This window comes from Leopardus geoffroyi, chromosome B1 (genome assembly GCF_018350155.1).
Source record: "Leopardus geoffroyi isolate Oge1 chromosome B1, O.geoffroyi_Oge1_pat1.0, whole genome shotgun sequence".
In the NCBI taxonomy this organism is placed as follows: domain Eukaryota; kingdom Metazoa; phylum Chordata; class Mammalia; order Carnivora; family Felidae; genus Leopardus; species Leopardus geoffroyi.
The window spans coordinates 6,761,302-6,777,911 of NC_059327.1; the positions used below are offsets into that span (position 1 = coordinate 6,761,302).

General features: G+C 41.2%; 1 protein-coding gene and 1 long non-coding RNA gene across 10 annotated transcripts in view; one reads left to right on the forward strand and one right to left on the reverse strand.

Annotated features, from left to right (window-relative positions):
• The window catches only part of LOC123584369 (zinc finger protein 705A-like), a 31,753-nt gene that overhangs the window by 6,308 nt on the left and 8,835 nt on the right, over nt 1-16,610 (reverse strand). The window contains exon 4 of one of the 9 annotated variants that reach the window (XM_045452231.1): nt 1,336-1,510. The exons of 7 other annotated variants lie outside the window; for them this stretch is intronic. The gene's annotated coding sequence lies outside the window, so the exon portion shown is untranslated. Of the gene's footprint in view, nt 1-1,335; nt 3,647-16,610 lie in introns of those variants that run through there. One more of the 9 variants, XM_045452234.1, reaches the window with a different exon arrangement.
• On the forward strand, nt 343-12,456 carry LOC123584408. The gene is made up of 3 exons (XR_006705394.1): nt 343-458; nt 5,102-5,107; nt 12,444-12,456. It is a non-coding gene; the product is annotated as an uncharacterized LOC123584408 (long non-coding RNA).

The window sequence follows — 16,610 nt, forward strand, 5'->3', positions numbered from 1 at the left end:
CTTATTTAATCCTCACAATAAACTGGTGGTTTTAATTGATTTACTAATTTAACACAAGACCTGAAGAGAAGAGGTTCAAAACACCTTCTGTATTTTAATCTTGCTCTGCCTGTCTCCCATGCTCAAATTCCTTAAGAATCACACCCCATGCCAGGGTTTAACCTGGAAAATCATGTCGGTTCTGACTTAATGAGAAGCCCTCCGCTGTTACTACAACGTCCTCTTCCTACTTTTTCAAGAAACACACCCCACACTCAGGTCTGTGTGCGTGGGAACCGACAGCAGGTGACTTCCGTGCGCCTGCCTTTTCTGTGGCCAAATGTGACCCGCGTGGCAAAGAAGCCGATCCCTGCCTAACACCAGCACCACCACTCCTAGGGCTTTTCAAATGTGTCGGCATCTCTACCTTGGAGAAGTGAATCATTCTTCCACACTCCATAAATACTTCAAATCTACACGTTCTCCCCTTTCAAAAGACAGGATTTGTCCCTACTACAATACTGTGTTGGTTTGCTCAGGCTGCTGTAACACAGTACCGCCAACCGAGGGGCTTAAACAACAGAAGTGTATTTTCTCATGAATCTGGCCGCTGCACGAGACCAAGGCCTCCCCACCCAGCGTGCTCACAGCCATCCTCTCCCTGTGTCTCCACACTCTTGCTTGGCACACATTGGTGACATCAGTCCCTCTTCTTGCAAAGACACCAGTCAAACAGACTCCGAGCCCGCCCCACTGACCTCATTTTCCCTTAGTTACCACTTGTGAGGCCCAATCTCCAAATACATTCTTAGGGTTGGGACTTCAACATTTGACTTTTGGGAACACAAAATTCAACCTATAACAGAGATGAATTTACATACAGTGACATTCTGCCTCAGTTTTCCCCACAAGTCCTACATTCATGTCCACTGGTTATTTTTTTCTATCAAATTGAAGTCCTGTTGCCTCTAAGTCCAGTGTGTCCAACTGAATTCCTTTCTCCTGTTTTGTTCAGAACTATAGTATGAACTCTCCTTTCCCCAAAACATGTCCATCTCTCCACAATCACCTATCTCCTCATTGACGCTCATTATCTCTCTCGTAACTTGAAGCAAAAATCTCCTCTGGACGGATTTTCTCTCCAGCCCCTGGCCTTCCATCCTCCCTTCAGAGCCGAACCAGAAGTGCTGGTGTCCCTCACTCACGTCGTCTCCTCCCTCCGACTTACAAAGACCACCAATGATTACTTTGTAAGTACACGTTGTTAATATCACTGTCTCCATAAATAAATCCTTACATGGAAATGAGGAGGAGTTAAACCCTGACCTCCTTTTCTGAACCTCTTGCTGCCGTTACCTGACACTTTAAGTCTCCTCTACAATCGGTCCTTCTCCCACGTCCTCTGCAAAGAATTCCTCAATCCTGTCGGAATGTCTCGACACTTCACGTGAGCTCCTGCTCTCCTTTTATACCACGTCCTGGTAGGCTCACGCATTTCTTCAACTGCTCCACATTTTTTCTGTTGCTGTCCCTAAATTGAAAGTAACCAATTTCTTGTCTGGATTCCATTTCTGAATGATCACCTCTGCCTGCAAACGTACATACACCTAAAATGAAATATTTCCCAGGACAGTAACTCCACCGCTCGAAACATCAAATGTATTCCTCCTCTGTCTGAATCTTAGCTAATGGCTCCATCTGAGTGTTGGTATTGTAAATGCCTTCATCCATCCGACAAACACACTGCTATTATTTCTAAACTGGCCACTGGTGTCATTCTTCATTTCCACCTCCAACAACGAACGTCCTGCCCCATACTCCTCCTCCTCCAGTTTCAGTCTGCATCTCAATTATACAGAGACACTTTCACTAAACTCCAACCGGAGTAAGCCTCTCCCTTGCCCTCCGCCTTGACTTAAACAGAACTACTGCCCTTTCAGGTCACTCATGAAATTGTTGTTATATATTTACTTATGCTGTCCTCTCGATGGTCTAAATGCGGAAAAATGCACCTATGAATGGTAGAGTTAGGCAAGTCCCCCTCTGATCGTTACATCTGAATTATGAAGACAGAGAAATTCTATGCCCACAGTAAGGAAACCTCCCTCCAAATGCCTGTGGTCAGATAAACCATCGTTTTCTGATTATAAATTCCCCTCTGAAATACAGGAGTCAGTCTTTTCTGGTATAAATTCTCTCCAGTACTTCCCCAGACCCAAACAGATGGAAAAGCTAACAAAGCCAACTCTTTGAGGATGCAGCCACCACACAAAGACCCTCAGAGTTTCTTTCTAGTTCTAGACAGATCACTCTTTCGATGGTGACCTGTCTTTATAAGCAGTTGACAACGTCATCAGTAACGTCAACCAAAAGACATACCGTGGCCAGTCTGGATGACAGTCAATATAAATCTAATTGAGGCATGGCTTTTTTTTCTAATTAGGTAAATCATATAGATGCCGTTAAGGAAAAAAAGATGATGCTTTTTTTGTTTCTAACAATACTTTTTAGACTCATGTTAGGTTCACTGCAAACTGAGCATAAAATACAGTTCCCATATACCTCCTGTCCCCACAAAAGAACGGCCTCCCCCACTATCAATATACCACCAGAGTGCTACATTTGTCACAACTGATGAACCTACAGTGATACATCATTATCACCCAAAGTCCTTAGTTTTATACTAGCGTTCACTCTTGGTGTTGTAAATTCTATTGGTTTTGAAAAATATACAATGACATGTATCCACTGCTACAGTATCATCAGAAGATTTTCACTGGCCTAAAAATCCTGCACTCTGCCTATTCATCCCTGCCCACCGCCCAATCCCTGGCCACCACTGATTGTTTTACTGTCTTCATAGTTTTACCTTTTCCAGAATGTCATATAGTTGGGATCATACAGTATGTCTTTTTCAGATTGGTTTCTTTTACTTAGTAACAGGCATTTAAACCTCCTCCATTTTCACTGGCTTAAAAGCTCATTTCTTTTTACCACTGAATAATTTCTACAGTTTGGCTATACTACGGTTTAGTTATCCATCACCTACTGAAGGAAGGAACTTGGTTCCTTCCAAGTTTTGGCAATTACAAATCAAGCCGTTCTAAAACAACCACGTGTAGGTTTTTGTGTGGACCTACGTATTCCAACTCATTTGGATAAACAAGAAACATGACTGCTGGATCACATGGTAAGAGTCTGTTTAGTTTTGTAAAAAAAACCTCCCACTATCTTCCAAAGCAGCTGTACCAGTTTGCATTCCTACCAGCAATGAAGGAGAGTTCCTGTTGCTGTGTATCTTTACCAGCATTAGGTGGTGTTGGTATTTTGGATTTTCTCCTAGAATTCTAATGGCATGCAGTGGTACTCTCGTTTTTATTTTAATTTGTATTTCCCTAATGACATGATGTTCAGCATACTTTCATATGCTTATTTTCTATCTTCTTTGGTGAGATGGCTGTTCAGATCTTTTGGTCCCCCCCCCCCTTTTAACGTTTATTTATTTTGAGAGAAAGATAGCAACTGGGGGGGGGGAGGGTCAGAGAGAGAGGGAGACACAGAATCTGAAGCAGCTCCAGGATCTGAGCTGTCAGCACAGAGCCTGATATGGGACTCAAACTCAAGAACTGCGAGATCATGAACCGAGCTGAAATCGGATGCTTAACTGACTGAGCCACCCAGGCACCCCACTTTTGCCAATTTTTGAACGGAGTTGGTCATTTTCTTATTGTTGAGTTTTAGGAATATCTTATATTATGGTTAAGTCCTTTATCAGATGTGTGTTTTGCAAATATTTTCTCCCAGCTTGTGGCTCTGTCTTCTCATTTTCTTCAGTATTGAAGCAGAAGTATTTAATTTTAATCAAGTTCAACTTATCAGTTCTTTCATGGATCATGCCTTTGATGTTGTAGCCAAAATGTCATTGCCAAACTCAAGGTCACCTTGATTTTTTCCTTTGGGAGTTGTATAGTCTTGTGTTTTATATTTAGATCTGTTATATATTTTGAGATACTTTTTTAGAAGTATAATGTCTGTGTCTAGATTTTTTTTTTTTTTTTTGGTATATGAATTTCAGTTATTACCTGCCCTCTCACTGTTGAAAATGCTTTTTTTCTCCATTATATTTCTTTGTCAAATATCAGTTGACTTTATTTGTGTGGGTATACTTCTGGGCTCCCTGTTGTGTTTCACTGATATAGTTGTCTTGTTTCACCAACAGATTACATAGTTTAATTCGTCATCCTTCTAAAGGTCTCAAAAGCAATCTTCATCCATCTTGTGGATTTGGGTTGTTACAGGCAACACTGGAGAGAAGCTAAAGCGAGAGCTGTATGCTGCTCTTTATTTTCAAGAGGACTCATCATGTGACATCTCTCAGGCTGTGAGCATCCTGGTGACTCCAGATAAATGAAACATTTGAGCTTAAAATATATATTTGGCTATCTAAAATTTTTTTTTTTTTCAACGTTTATTTATTTTTGGGACAGAGAGAGACAGAGCATGAACGGGGGAGGGGCAGAGAGAGAGGGAGACACAGAATCGGAAACAGGCTCCAGGCTCTGAGACATCAGCCCAGAGCCCGACGCGGGGCTCGAACTCCCGGACCGCGAGATCGTGACCTGGCTGAAGTCGGACGCTTAACCGACTGCGCCACCCAGGCGCCCCTATTTGGCTATCTAGAGTGTGTATATTTTACTGTCAGGAAATAGAAAAACAAATCAGCATCGGTCTCTTCATCAGATTTAGTTGATTGATGCCTAACAACTGTAAAACCCTACAAGCTTCAAAGTATTAAGGCTTTCTAGAATAAATAACGTAGCTTCATTACTTATTTTACTATAAATAGGATGTGCTTTGTTTTTGAAAATAAGTTTCAAAGAAGTAGGACATATCTTAAGATACACGGAAATTTCGAGATCCAAAAGAACAGATTGTTTTTGAAGAAAAATCATTCAATGTACATTTTAAATACAAGCATTTGATTTAGAAAAAATTGTCGTTTTCATCCTTGTCATCAGTATCACTGGCATTATCATCACCATCAAAAGCTAGTGTCCTAAGGCCAAAAGGACATCGAACCAAGTCCTGCTGGAGCCAAACTGTTCAGAGGTCAAGGGCCAAGGCTCTGGTCTCAGCCCGCTGGGGCCCCAGCCAGGCTCCCCCACATGCTGGGTGATGGTTAAATTGAGATAGCCTTTACTCCCTCATAGGACTATTGAGAGGTAAAAATGGGCTGAGTGTAACGTTTTCACACTGAGTCACTGCTGTAATTACTTGTATCGGGAGCAGTAAAGGCCAGCTGCAGCTAAGTAGGCAGGAGTGCGGGGCGCGGAGGGTTTTGGATCCAAATGTGAACCACTCTCCACAGCTTCCTGAACTCATGTTTTTACATCTGGCGTCTCCCACGTGTATTTGTCTTTTTTCATGGTCTTCCAGATAGACTGATCTTCTATAGACATAGAGCCCAGTAAATAACAGCGAACTGTTAACACAGAGGAAGCAGTAAAGAAACAAGCTACCTTATATTCTACAAAGTGCTGACAATGCCATGATACCACTTTCTGAGCACAATTAAAAAACATTAAATAGCCACAGTGCAGCAGTGAGGAAGACAATAGCTCGACATCAGCACCAAACTTATGGGGCTCCTGACTAACACCAGTCACAGTCTTCCCTTTGGTCTGGGGTGGACACTGGGAGTCTGCACTTTGACAAGTACACCAGGGATCCTGATGCAGGAGTAGAACCCTGAAAATGTGACACAGTGGCCAATAAGCTAAAGACAGATTCTTAATATGGATTCAGGTCACCATCAGACACGGCCAGATTCATCACTCACTCATCCCTGGTTGAACTGAAATCATCTGCCTCACAGGCACTTGTCTCATTCATGGACCACAGGCCAGCTGGCTTTACTGTCTCACCCGTGCACAGCCCTTTTACTAGAACTTCCTTCCCATCCCCCACTTGGCATTCTTGAACTTCCCCTTTAAGAATCTGATTACAGATCTCCCTTTGGGAGATGGGATCCCCTTCCCTGAACATTCAGTCTAATGTGGGTGCCAAACCTCCCCATTATCCCAGGAGGGCATTTAGGACACCTCCCTGCAACTGCCACCTTGACTGTCTCCTTCTCAGAGCTGTGTGAGCTGAGGACAGCAAAAACACTTGGCTTGGCTCATTATTGTCCCCGGGTCCCCATAAACTGTATGGGATATGGAGAGATACAATGCATGTTAAAAGTAGTGAGAAAACAATTCATATAAACAAAGCCTTCTGTTTTAGATCTATCAACACAGGACCAAACCTTAGTGCTTTGGCGGCACTATTCTCGCCTTCCGCCCATCTACCAGAAACAACACTTTTAGCCTTCAAACAAAACGCAAAGGGATGGGACTAATTTATGGACGACGAAGGCTCCACTCCAGAGCGCAGGCTCAGGATCCTGGGGTCTTACGTCCCAGTGGAATACCCCCTCTCTGCGCTGATGGCAAGTCCTCTTTGGGGAATTTGTGGGGGGTTTTTTCCTCCTCTAATTCACAGCTTGGTTTGCAAAGTATCAACCTCCACAAGAAATAGCTGAAGAGACTTAAGGTCGAAGGTCTTCCTGGGATCCACAGGGCTGGCCCAGGGCTGGTGTCCAACTGGTCCTCAGAAAGTGGCTGGGAGATGGGGGGAGGTATCTCACTTAGGCACCGGCTGATGAATTATCTGCCGTCCATGTCTGTAGACAGTCCTGCCATACTGCAGTATTAAACTGGAGACCCCCATGTCCGTAGTCTGTGCAGGTGCCTTTGTGCATATGATGAGGCAGTTCTATCTGGGACAGCTGTAGAGCGAATGCTGGGTCAACAGCAGATTCTCCTAAGTGTTTTACCATGGAAATTCCTGGGCTTTGTTTTTGGATACAAAAAGACTTAAGTAAAATATTATTACATAGCGATGACTTTTCAGCCAGAAAGCATTTGCTACGGACAAGTACATATAAATGCTTGAACATTCTCTAGAGAGCTCAATAAAAACACAACTTTTAAATTTGGTTTCGTAAAATTGTTTTAAAACATACATCAGCATTTATACTTTTCTTTTGTGCCTGTTATTTCTGTGAAAAGCAAATTTCCTTGATCAAATTAAGTAGATGTGAATTTTGTACTTGCTATTATCTTATTTTCAATAAATAAAAATCACTGCGCCAATACTGCTGTTATGATAATACCTTAGGAGTTCAAAAATCTATTGTCTTAAGAAAATACAGAAACTGATGGAGTAAAATGGTGGAGGCGTGGGGAGGCCCTAAGCATGCATCCTCCCTGGAACACAGCTAGATAAATATCAAATCATTCTGAATACCCAAGAAATCAATCATAACTCTCAGAGAACAAACCTGCACATCTAAAAACCAGAAAAATGACCCATGGAAGGAAGGAACTGCATAGAATTCGTGGGAGAAAAGAGCTGCAGGTGCTCCCCAGGGAAAGGAGCCCTGGTCTCAGTGGGAGTAGGGAGGGGAGGGAGAGGAGGGAGAGGAGGGAGAGGGAGAGAAAAAGAAAGGGGGAGGGGGGCGTGTAAGAGGGAAAACACTGCAAGGGACTGCTCAAGAAAATTACTCCCCAAAACCTCAGACAAGGAAAAAGGACAGGGTTACAACACCACCAGTTTTCCAGAAACAGTGGAGCGCATATTCCTAAGTTTTGGAGGTCTGTGACATTTCCAGATTCGCACCTGGGGAGCTGAGCAGTGAGAGAGCAGAGCTGAGCCCCAACGGCGGGTGGCCTGAGGATCCCCAGGATCACATGGGGAGAAGCGGTTCGGCTGCTTGGAGTGCATCTGGGAGAGGTGATTCGGCCTCTCAATGGACACAGGACCCAGCAGGCAACATCCCAAACAAAGAAGCCAGGAGAGGTATGCAAACCCGGGCGCCAGCTGTGTGTTGTGATTTACAATAAATTCTGATCCACTACATGATCCCGTGGCTGTCTTCTGTGACAAACTGGCACCACCAGCCGCAAGTCATCATGACTGTCCCCAGATCAGTGCAGGTCTGTGCTGTGGGGGTCTCTGAAGTATGGGGTTTTGAAACACAGCCGCACCTGATTTAAAACACAGCAGCGCTGCACCATTTGGCAGGTGGACAGGTTGGACACGGGGTGAAGGTGGGGATATGACGGAAACCAGGGACACAGGTGGCATTGCTGCGCGTCTGTGAGGGCTTACTGAAGAGGGGTGGTGTACACTTCCTGCTCCTGAGTTGACAGAACAAGAGAATGGGGAGAAACCATTTTCTCCCGCACCCACCAGCTTGATCCACCTCGGTGAGCTAAACAGCGCCACCAAGTGGAGGACGGAGCTGCTACACCAAGTCCTGCCCCCCCAGCACCCTGAAGGCACATCTCCAGGAGAGCAATTGTACCTGAAAATCAGAGCAGCAGGCCCCTTCCCCAGAAGACCAGCAGAAACACCTAGCCCACACCAAGTCTATGAATCAGACTGGCACAAAGCTTCAGCTCTAGAGGAAAAAAGATCTAGCATCCTTTGGGGTTTTTCTGTTTGTTTCTTTTTGTTTTTGTCTTTGTTTCTTTTTATTTTTTGATACAAAAAGAGCATTTTAATCTTATTTTTTATTTTATCATTTTTAAATTATTTTGGATATATTTTTATTAGATTTTTTCTTTCTTCCTTTTTCCTATCAAGCTTCTTGTAACAAGCAGATCAGAACACACCTAGGATCTAACTTCATGTATTTTTTAGATTTTTTTTGTCTTCAATTTTTACTTTTTGTTTTATTTTGCTTTATTTTTATTTCTCTCCAAAATGACAAGACGAGGAATTCACCTCAAAAGAAAGAACAGGAAGAAAGGACAGCCAGATATTTTAATCAATGCATATATAAGTAAATTGTCTGAACTAGAATTTAAAACAATTATAAGGATATTAGCTGTGCTTGAAAAAAGCATAGAAGACACTAGAGAATACCTTACTGCAGAGATAAAAGAACTAAAATCTAGTCATGCCAAAACTAAAAATGCTGTAACCGAGATACAATCCCAAAGGGAGGCCATAAAAATGAGGATAGACAAAGCAGAGGAGCAAATCAGTGATACAGAAGATAAAATTATGGAAAATAATGAAGCTGAAAAGAAGAAGGTAAAAAAGGTCATGGACCACAAAGGCAGATTTCAGGAACTTAGTGACTTACTAAAAATGTATTCGCATCATAAGAGTCCCAGAGGATGAAGAGAGAGAAAGAAAGGCAGGAAGTTTCTTTGAACAAATTATAGCTGAAAACTTCCATAATCTGGGGAAGGACACAGATATCAAAATCCAAAAAGCACAGAGAACTCCCATTAGATTCAACAAAAGCCAATCGTCACCACGGCATAAAAGTCAAGTCAAAAATCACAAACACAAAGATAAGAATCATGAAAGCAGCAAGGGAAAAAAAAAGTCCTTAGCCTACAAGGGAAGACAGATCAGATTTGCAGCATATCTGTCCACAGAAACATGGCAGGCCAGAAAGGAGTGGAAGGAAATGTTCAATGTACTGAATGGGGCAAATATGCAACCAAGAATTCTTTATTTAGTTAGGCTGTCATTCAAAATAGGAGGAGAGATAAAGAGTTTCCCAAACAAAAACTAAAGGAGTATGTGACCACTAAACTAGCCCTGCAAGAAATTTTAAAGGGAACTCCATTTGGAGGGAAAAAGAAAAAGAAAAAAAAAAAAAAAAAAAAAAAAAAAGACCAAAGCAACAAAGACTACAAAAGACCAGAGAACATCACCAGAAACACCAACTCTACAGGTAACACAATGGCACTAAATTCATACATTTCAATAATCACTCTGAATGTAAATCAACTAAGTGCTCCCATCAAAAGACATAGGGTAGCAGAATGGGTAAAAAAAAAAAAAAAAAAAAAAAGATCCCATCTATATGCTGCCTACAAGAGACTAAAGACACCTGAAGATTGAAAGTGAGAGGATGGAGAACCATCTATCATGTTAATGGACATCAAAAGAAAGCCAGAGTAGCCATACTTCTATCAGACAAACTAGATTTTAAAACAAAGACTGTAACAAGAAATGAAGAAAGGCATTGTATTATTATTAAGGAGTCTATCCATCAAGAAGATCTAACAGTTTGAGTGTTTAGGCCCCCAAATTGAGAGCACCCTAATACAGAAATCAATTACTAACAAATATAAAGAAACTCATTGACAATAATACAATAATAGAAGGAGACTTTAACACCCCACGTATGGCAATGGACAAATCTAAGCAGAAAATCAACAAGGAAACAATAGCTTTGAATGACACACTGGACCAGATGGACTTAACAGATACATTCGAATCATTTCATCCTAAAGCAGAATACACCTTCTTTTCTAGTGCACATGGAACATGTTCACATGGCACATACTGGGTCACAAATCAGCCTTCAACAAGTACAAAAAGATCACGATCAAAGTATGCATATTTTCAGATCACAATGCTATGAAACTTGAAGTCAAACACAAGAAAAAATTCGGAAAGCCCTCAATACATGGAGGTTAATAAAGAACATCCTACTAAAGAAAAAATGGGTTAACCAGGAAATTAAAGAAGAAATTAAAAAAAATACAAGGAAGCACGTGAAAATGAAAAGACAAGGGTCCAAAACCTTTGGGATGCAGCAAAAGGCAGTCCTAAGTGGGAAGTATATTGCAATTCAGGCCTATTTCAAGAAAAAAGGATCCAAATACACAACATAACCTTACATCTAAAGGACCTAGAAGAGGAAGAGCAAATAAAACCTAAAGCCATTAGAAGAAGGATAATAATAAAGATTAGAGCAGAAATAAACAATATAGGGAAAAAAACAAAAAAACAGAACACATCAATGAAACTAAATGCTGGTTCTTTGAAAGAATAAACAAAACTGAACACCCTAGCCAGACTTATCAAAAAGAGAGAGGACCCAAATGAAAGAGGAGTGATCACAACCAACACCAGGGAAATACAAATAATCATGAGAATACTATAAAAAATTATATGCCAACTTGGCAATCTGGAAGAAATGGACAAATTCCTAGAAACTCACAAACTACCAAGTTGAAACCGGAAGAAATAGAAAATTTGAACAGACCCATAACCAGCAAAGAAATTGAATCAGTAATCAAAAATCTTCCAACCACCAAGAGTCCTGGGCCAGACAGACGGCTTCCCAGGAGAATTCTACCAGACAATTTAAAGAATAGTTATACCTATTCTCAAACTGTTCCAAAAAACAGAAATAGAAGAAAAACTTCCAAACTTAGTCTACAAAGCCAACATTACCTTGATCATAAAACCAAAGACCCCACTAAAAAGGAGAATTACAGGCCAATATCCCTGATGAACATGGATGCAAAATTCCTCAACAAGGTACTAGCAAAATAAATTCAACAGTATACTAATAGAATTATTCACCCATTGATCCCATTATCAATGGGATTTATTCTTGAGCTACAGGGCTGGTTCGATATTTGCAAATCAATCAACATGATATACTACATTAAAAAAAAAAAAGAACCATAAGATCCTGTCAATTGATGCAGAAAAAGAATGGACAAAATATAGCATCAATTCTTGATAAAAACGCTCAACAGAGCAGGGACAGATGGAACATATCTGAATGTCATAACGTCCATTTATGAATGACCCACTGCTAATATCATCCTCAGTGGGGAGAAAGTGAGAGAGCCTTTCCCCTATGGTCTGGAACAAGACAAGGATATCCACTCTCACCATTACTATTTAACATACTACTGGAAGTCTCAGCCTCAGCAATCAGACACCAAACCAAAAAAAACTGCATCTAAATCAGCAAGGAAGAAGTCAAGCTTTCACTATTTGCAGGCGACATGATACTCTATAGAGAAAACCCAAAACACTCCACCAAAAATTGCTAGAACTAATACATGAATTCAGCAAAGTCACAGGATATAAAATCAATGTTGTAAATATAAAATCTGTTGTATTTCTATACATCAATAATGAAGTAGCAGCAGGGCGCCTGGGTGGCGCAGTCGGTTAAGCGTCCGACTTCAGCCAGGTCACGATCTCGCGGTCCGGGAGTTTGAGCCCCGCGTCGGGCTCTGGGCTGATGGCTCGGAGCCTGGAGCCTGTTTCCGATTCTGTGTCTCCCTCTCTCTCTGCTCCTCCCCCGTTCATGCTCTGTCTCTCTCTGTCCCAAAAATAAATAAACGTTGAAAAAAAAAAAAAATGAAGTAGCAGAAAAATAAATCAAGGAATCGATCCCATTTGCAACTGCACCAAAACCAGTAAGATACCTGGGAATAAACCTAATTAAAGAGGGAAAGATCCATACTCTGAAAACTGTAGAACACTCATGAAAGAAACTGAATAGGACACAAGTAAATGGAAAACCATTCCATGCTCACAGATTGGAAGAACAAACACTGTCAAAATGTCCATCCTATCCAAAGCAATCTACACATTTAATGCTAGCCCTATCAAAATACCACCAGAAGTTTTTGCAGAGATAGAACAAACAGTCCTAAAATTTGTATGGAACCACCAAAGACCCTGAATAGCAAAAGCAATCCTGAGAAAGAAAAACAAAACTGGAGGCATCACGATTTCAGATTTCAAGCTGTATTACAAAGCTGCAGTCATCAAGATATTATGGTACTGGCACAACAGCAGATACACAGATCAATGGAACAGAATAGAAAATCCAGAAATGGACCCAAAACTGTACAGTCAACTCATCTTCCACAAAGCAGGAAAGAATATCCAATAGAAGAAAGCCTCTTCAACAAATGGTGTTGGGAAAACTGGATGGCAACATGCAGAACAATGAAACTGGACCAATTTCTTACACCACACACAAAAATAAATTCAAAATGGATGAAAGATCTAAATGTGAGACAGGAAACTATCAAAATCCTAGAGGAGAACGCATGCAGCAAGTTCTCTGCCCTGGGCCAGAGCAACTTCTTACTAGACACGTCACCAAAGGGAAGGGAAACAAAAGCAAAAATGGACTATTGGGACTTCATCAAGATAAAAACCTGCACAGCAAAGGAAACAATAAAAAAACCTAAAAGGCAGTCTACAGAATGGAAGAAGACATTTGCAAATGACACATCTGATAAAGGGTTAGTATCCAAAATCTATAAAGAACTTACCAAACTCAACACCCAAAAAACAAGCCAGTAAATGGGAAGAAGACATATGAATAGATGCTTTTCTAAAGAAGACATCCAGATGGCTAACAGACACATGAAAAGATGTTCAACATCAGTTTTCATCAGGGAAATACAAATCAAAACCATGATTGGATACCCCCTCCCACCTGTCAGAAGAACCAACAAGTGTCGTTGGTGAGGATGTGGAGAAAGGGGAACCTTCTTGCACTGTTGGTGGGAATGCAAACTGGTGCAGCCACTCTGGAGAACAGTATTGAGGTTCCCTAACAAACTAAAAACAGAACTACCCTTTGATCCAGCAATTGCACTCTTAGGTATTTACCCCAAGGATACAAAAATATGGATTCGAAAGGGTATACGCACCCCATTGGTTATAGCAGCACTACTGATAATAGCCAAAGTATGGGAAGAGCCCAAAGGTCCATCGACTGATGAATGGATAACAACGAGGTGGTACATATATGCCATGGACTTTAACTCAGGCATCAAAAAGAATGAAATCTTGCCATTTGCAATGACGTGGGTGGAGCTAGAACATATTATGGTAAGGGAAATAAGTCAATCAGTGAAAGACAAATACCATATGATTTTGCTCATATGTGGAATTTAAGAAACAAAACACAGAACATATGTGGGGGGCTGGAGAAGAGAGAGAAACCAACCATAACAGACACCTAATGAGAGAGAACAAACAGATGGGTATTAAGCAGGGTGCTTGTGCTGAGCACTGGGTGTTACAGGTAAGTGATGAATCACTGAATTCTCCTGAAACCAATATTGCACTATAAGTCAACTAAAATTTAAATTAAAAAAAAAAAAAATCAAGAACAACTGCCCTTACATATTCCAGATAATTCAAGTCACTTGGATCACTCTGTTGGATTACTAGATCAATTCTTTCTCATCAACACGTATACACTTTTCTACATAAAATTTCTGGGGCAACTGACCTTTATTTGCCGTCTTGGGAAGCTTATCAGTAAGTAAATCTTAACTGGAGCTTTAATACACACCAGGCAAGAATCTGTGAACTTTAAATGTGCTGAATCAAACTCAAAAAATATTAAAGTGTTATGATTCACATCATTATGAGGGAACTATGGCACAGGTGTGACAAAGCACATGGCAGAAACATGGTAATAAAAAAGGGTGCCGAATGCATCCTTAGGGAGTCTCACAGAATCAGCAGCTTTGGACTTAAATGACAGCCAGGTCCCCGTACTAGTCCTACTTCATAGATGAAGTAAATGGATGCAAAGGGAAGCCAACTTATCCAAGAAATGTCAACTATCCACTCAACTCATCACTTCCAGGCACCTACTTCCAAGCTGCACTGGAAAGGCTTTGAGGTAGTCAAGTGCCCACTCAACTCTCTTTTCCTTTTGGCACTTTTATTACATTTCCCTTTGACAGCTCCTCCTTTTGAAAATTCCTGGAGTTTGGAGTATATAAAAAGCCCCCTTCTGCTCTCGCATGGTACTGGAGCTCATTTTTCCTTTGAGATTAGGTAATGACATTGTCTGGGTTTAGGATATATTTTTCCTATTGTTTCCTATTTCTGTAACTAAGTCCAGAAATAGATGGATTAGTCTTCCTTAGGCCAGTCCATCCAGTAACCTCGCTTTTCTGAATTTAAAATGACCATAGTGTTGACTTATAGTTAAGATAGAAGTTTGATTTGGACTACCATCCACCCATCCCCAAACACCTTCTTTACGCATTAGGGAAATTTCAAGCTATGGAACGTAGATATGTCCAAAGCAGCTTACATCCTTCACACCTAGTGACTGAAAGTTAAAATAACTTCTCGTAGAATGTCGTAAGAGTTGAAGAGGCTGGACCACTTAAGCTTTGGATTTCTGTCCTGGGGCGTCAGCCTTGGCAGCATCCCAGAACTCCACCAAGATTTAATCAATGCCGGATCTATTTAACCCTCAAAGAGGAATGATACGAATACTGCAGAAAGAAAGTCATTCACAACCACGGTTTTCCTTTGGGTCCTGATTGTGTGGAATCATGGAACTTCGTTCATTCACCGTCACCGAGCTCCACCTACAGCAGCACTCAAGACCCTTGTAGCTCCTCCCTTTTCAAACAAATAGAACGGTTGTGACAGTTGTGACAGGGCTGGTTTTGTCAGGGAGTGGGCTTATGTTTCTGGACTCTATTCTTCCCAACTACAAAAAGCTAGGTCCATTCAAGAGGTCACTGGGTCAGAGGTAAGAGGAGCTACTCTAACTGGCTTCCTTAAAACATAAGCCACAGCATCCTAGTGAGATTGTTCTTCTAAATTCCACCATTATACTCCTACCCTGGGGCAACAAAGGAGAGTTACTAATTTTCTTTTATATATTCCTTCAATGCCTCTGGCAGTTATGCTTGATCTGGCATGGACTGGCTCCTAAGAGTTGCTTATAAAATATTCAGAGGTTTGGAAACTGGATGGAAAGCCTTTGTTAGCTTGAATTTTGCCACGGTATACAAGGAAACCAGCAAATGGTATAAATCAGTGCTTTGTCTGTTTCAGAGAGTCAGTTAACTACTACCCTCCAGAGGCCACTGACCTGTATGTTTCCCTTTCCAACAAGACCACAGAATGTGGCTTCTTGCCTCCATGAGCATCATCTTGAGAGAATACTACTTTCCTCTGTCATCTGCCATATAAAATCTTGCATATTTTACTTAAAATTGGTAACATTACTTTAAAAGTAACATGCTTTTTACCATTCCTAAAACACACACTTTTTAAAAAGTGTTTAATATGAAAAATAAACATTTCAAAATCTTCAAAATTTCTGTAACCCCCAAACCCACATCCCCAAAGATAATCATGGTTAGCGCTCTGGTCCCTAGCCCAGACTCCATTCCAGCAGAGGTGTGTCCATTCCAGGACCACTGATTCTCTTAAACTCAGTGACATCTTCTAGCCCTGCTCTGTACGAAGTCTATGGAGAAGTCATGGAAGATCTAAGAAGGTAGCTGCCCAAATACATCATCAATATTGATCACATATTAGGTGACGGGTATTTACTTATAATCTTGCCATTTATTCAGACCCTGTAAGTTTGCCATTATTATCTTCACTTTTCCTCTTAGAAAGCCAGCTTGCAGAGGATTCACATGACCTGACAAAAACCATACAGCATATAATTTACTCAACTATTTGCTCATATTTATCTGGCTCAAAAGCCTATTGCCTGACCACAGTTTATGAGTTATGTCCTCGCGGTTTCAAATGTCTCAGAAAAATAGGAACCCCAGATGGATAACCACTTGCAGGAAGAGAAAGGATAAAAAGGGCATATGGTTTGTAAGTAAGGGTGGTGAGAAATGCGACCGAGTCCTTTTGTGGCATCACTTCCACCCTTCGGGATAAGGTTGGGCTGGAACTAAAGGGGACCAGAGTAGCGCAGAACTTCCTGCGGAAAAGCCTTGGCATCC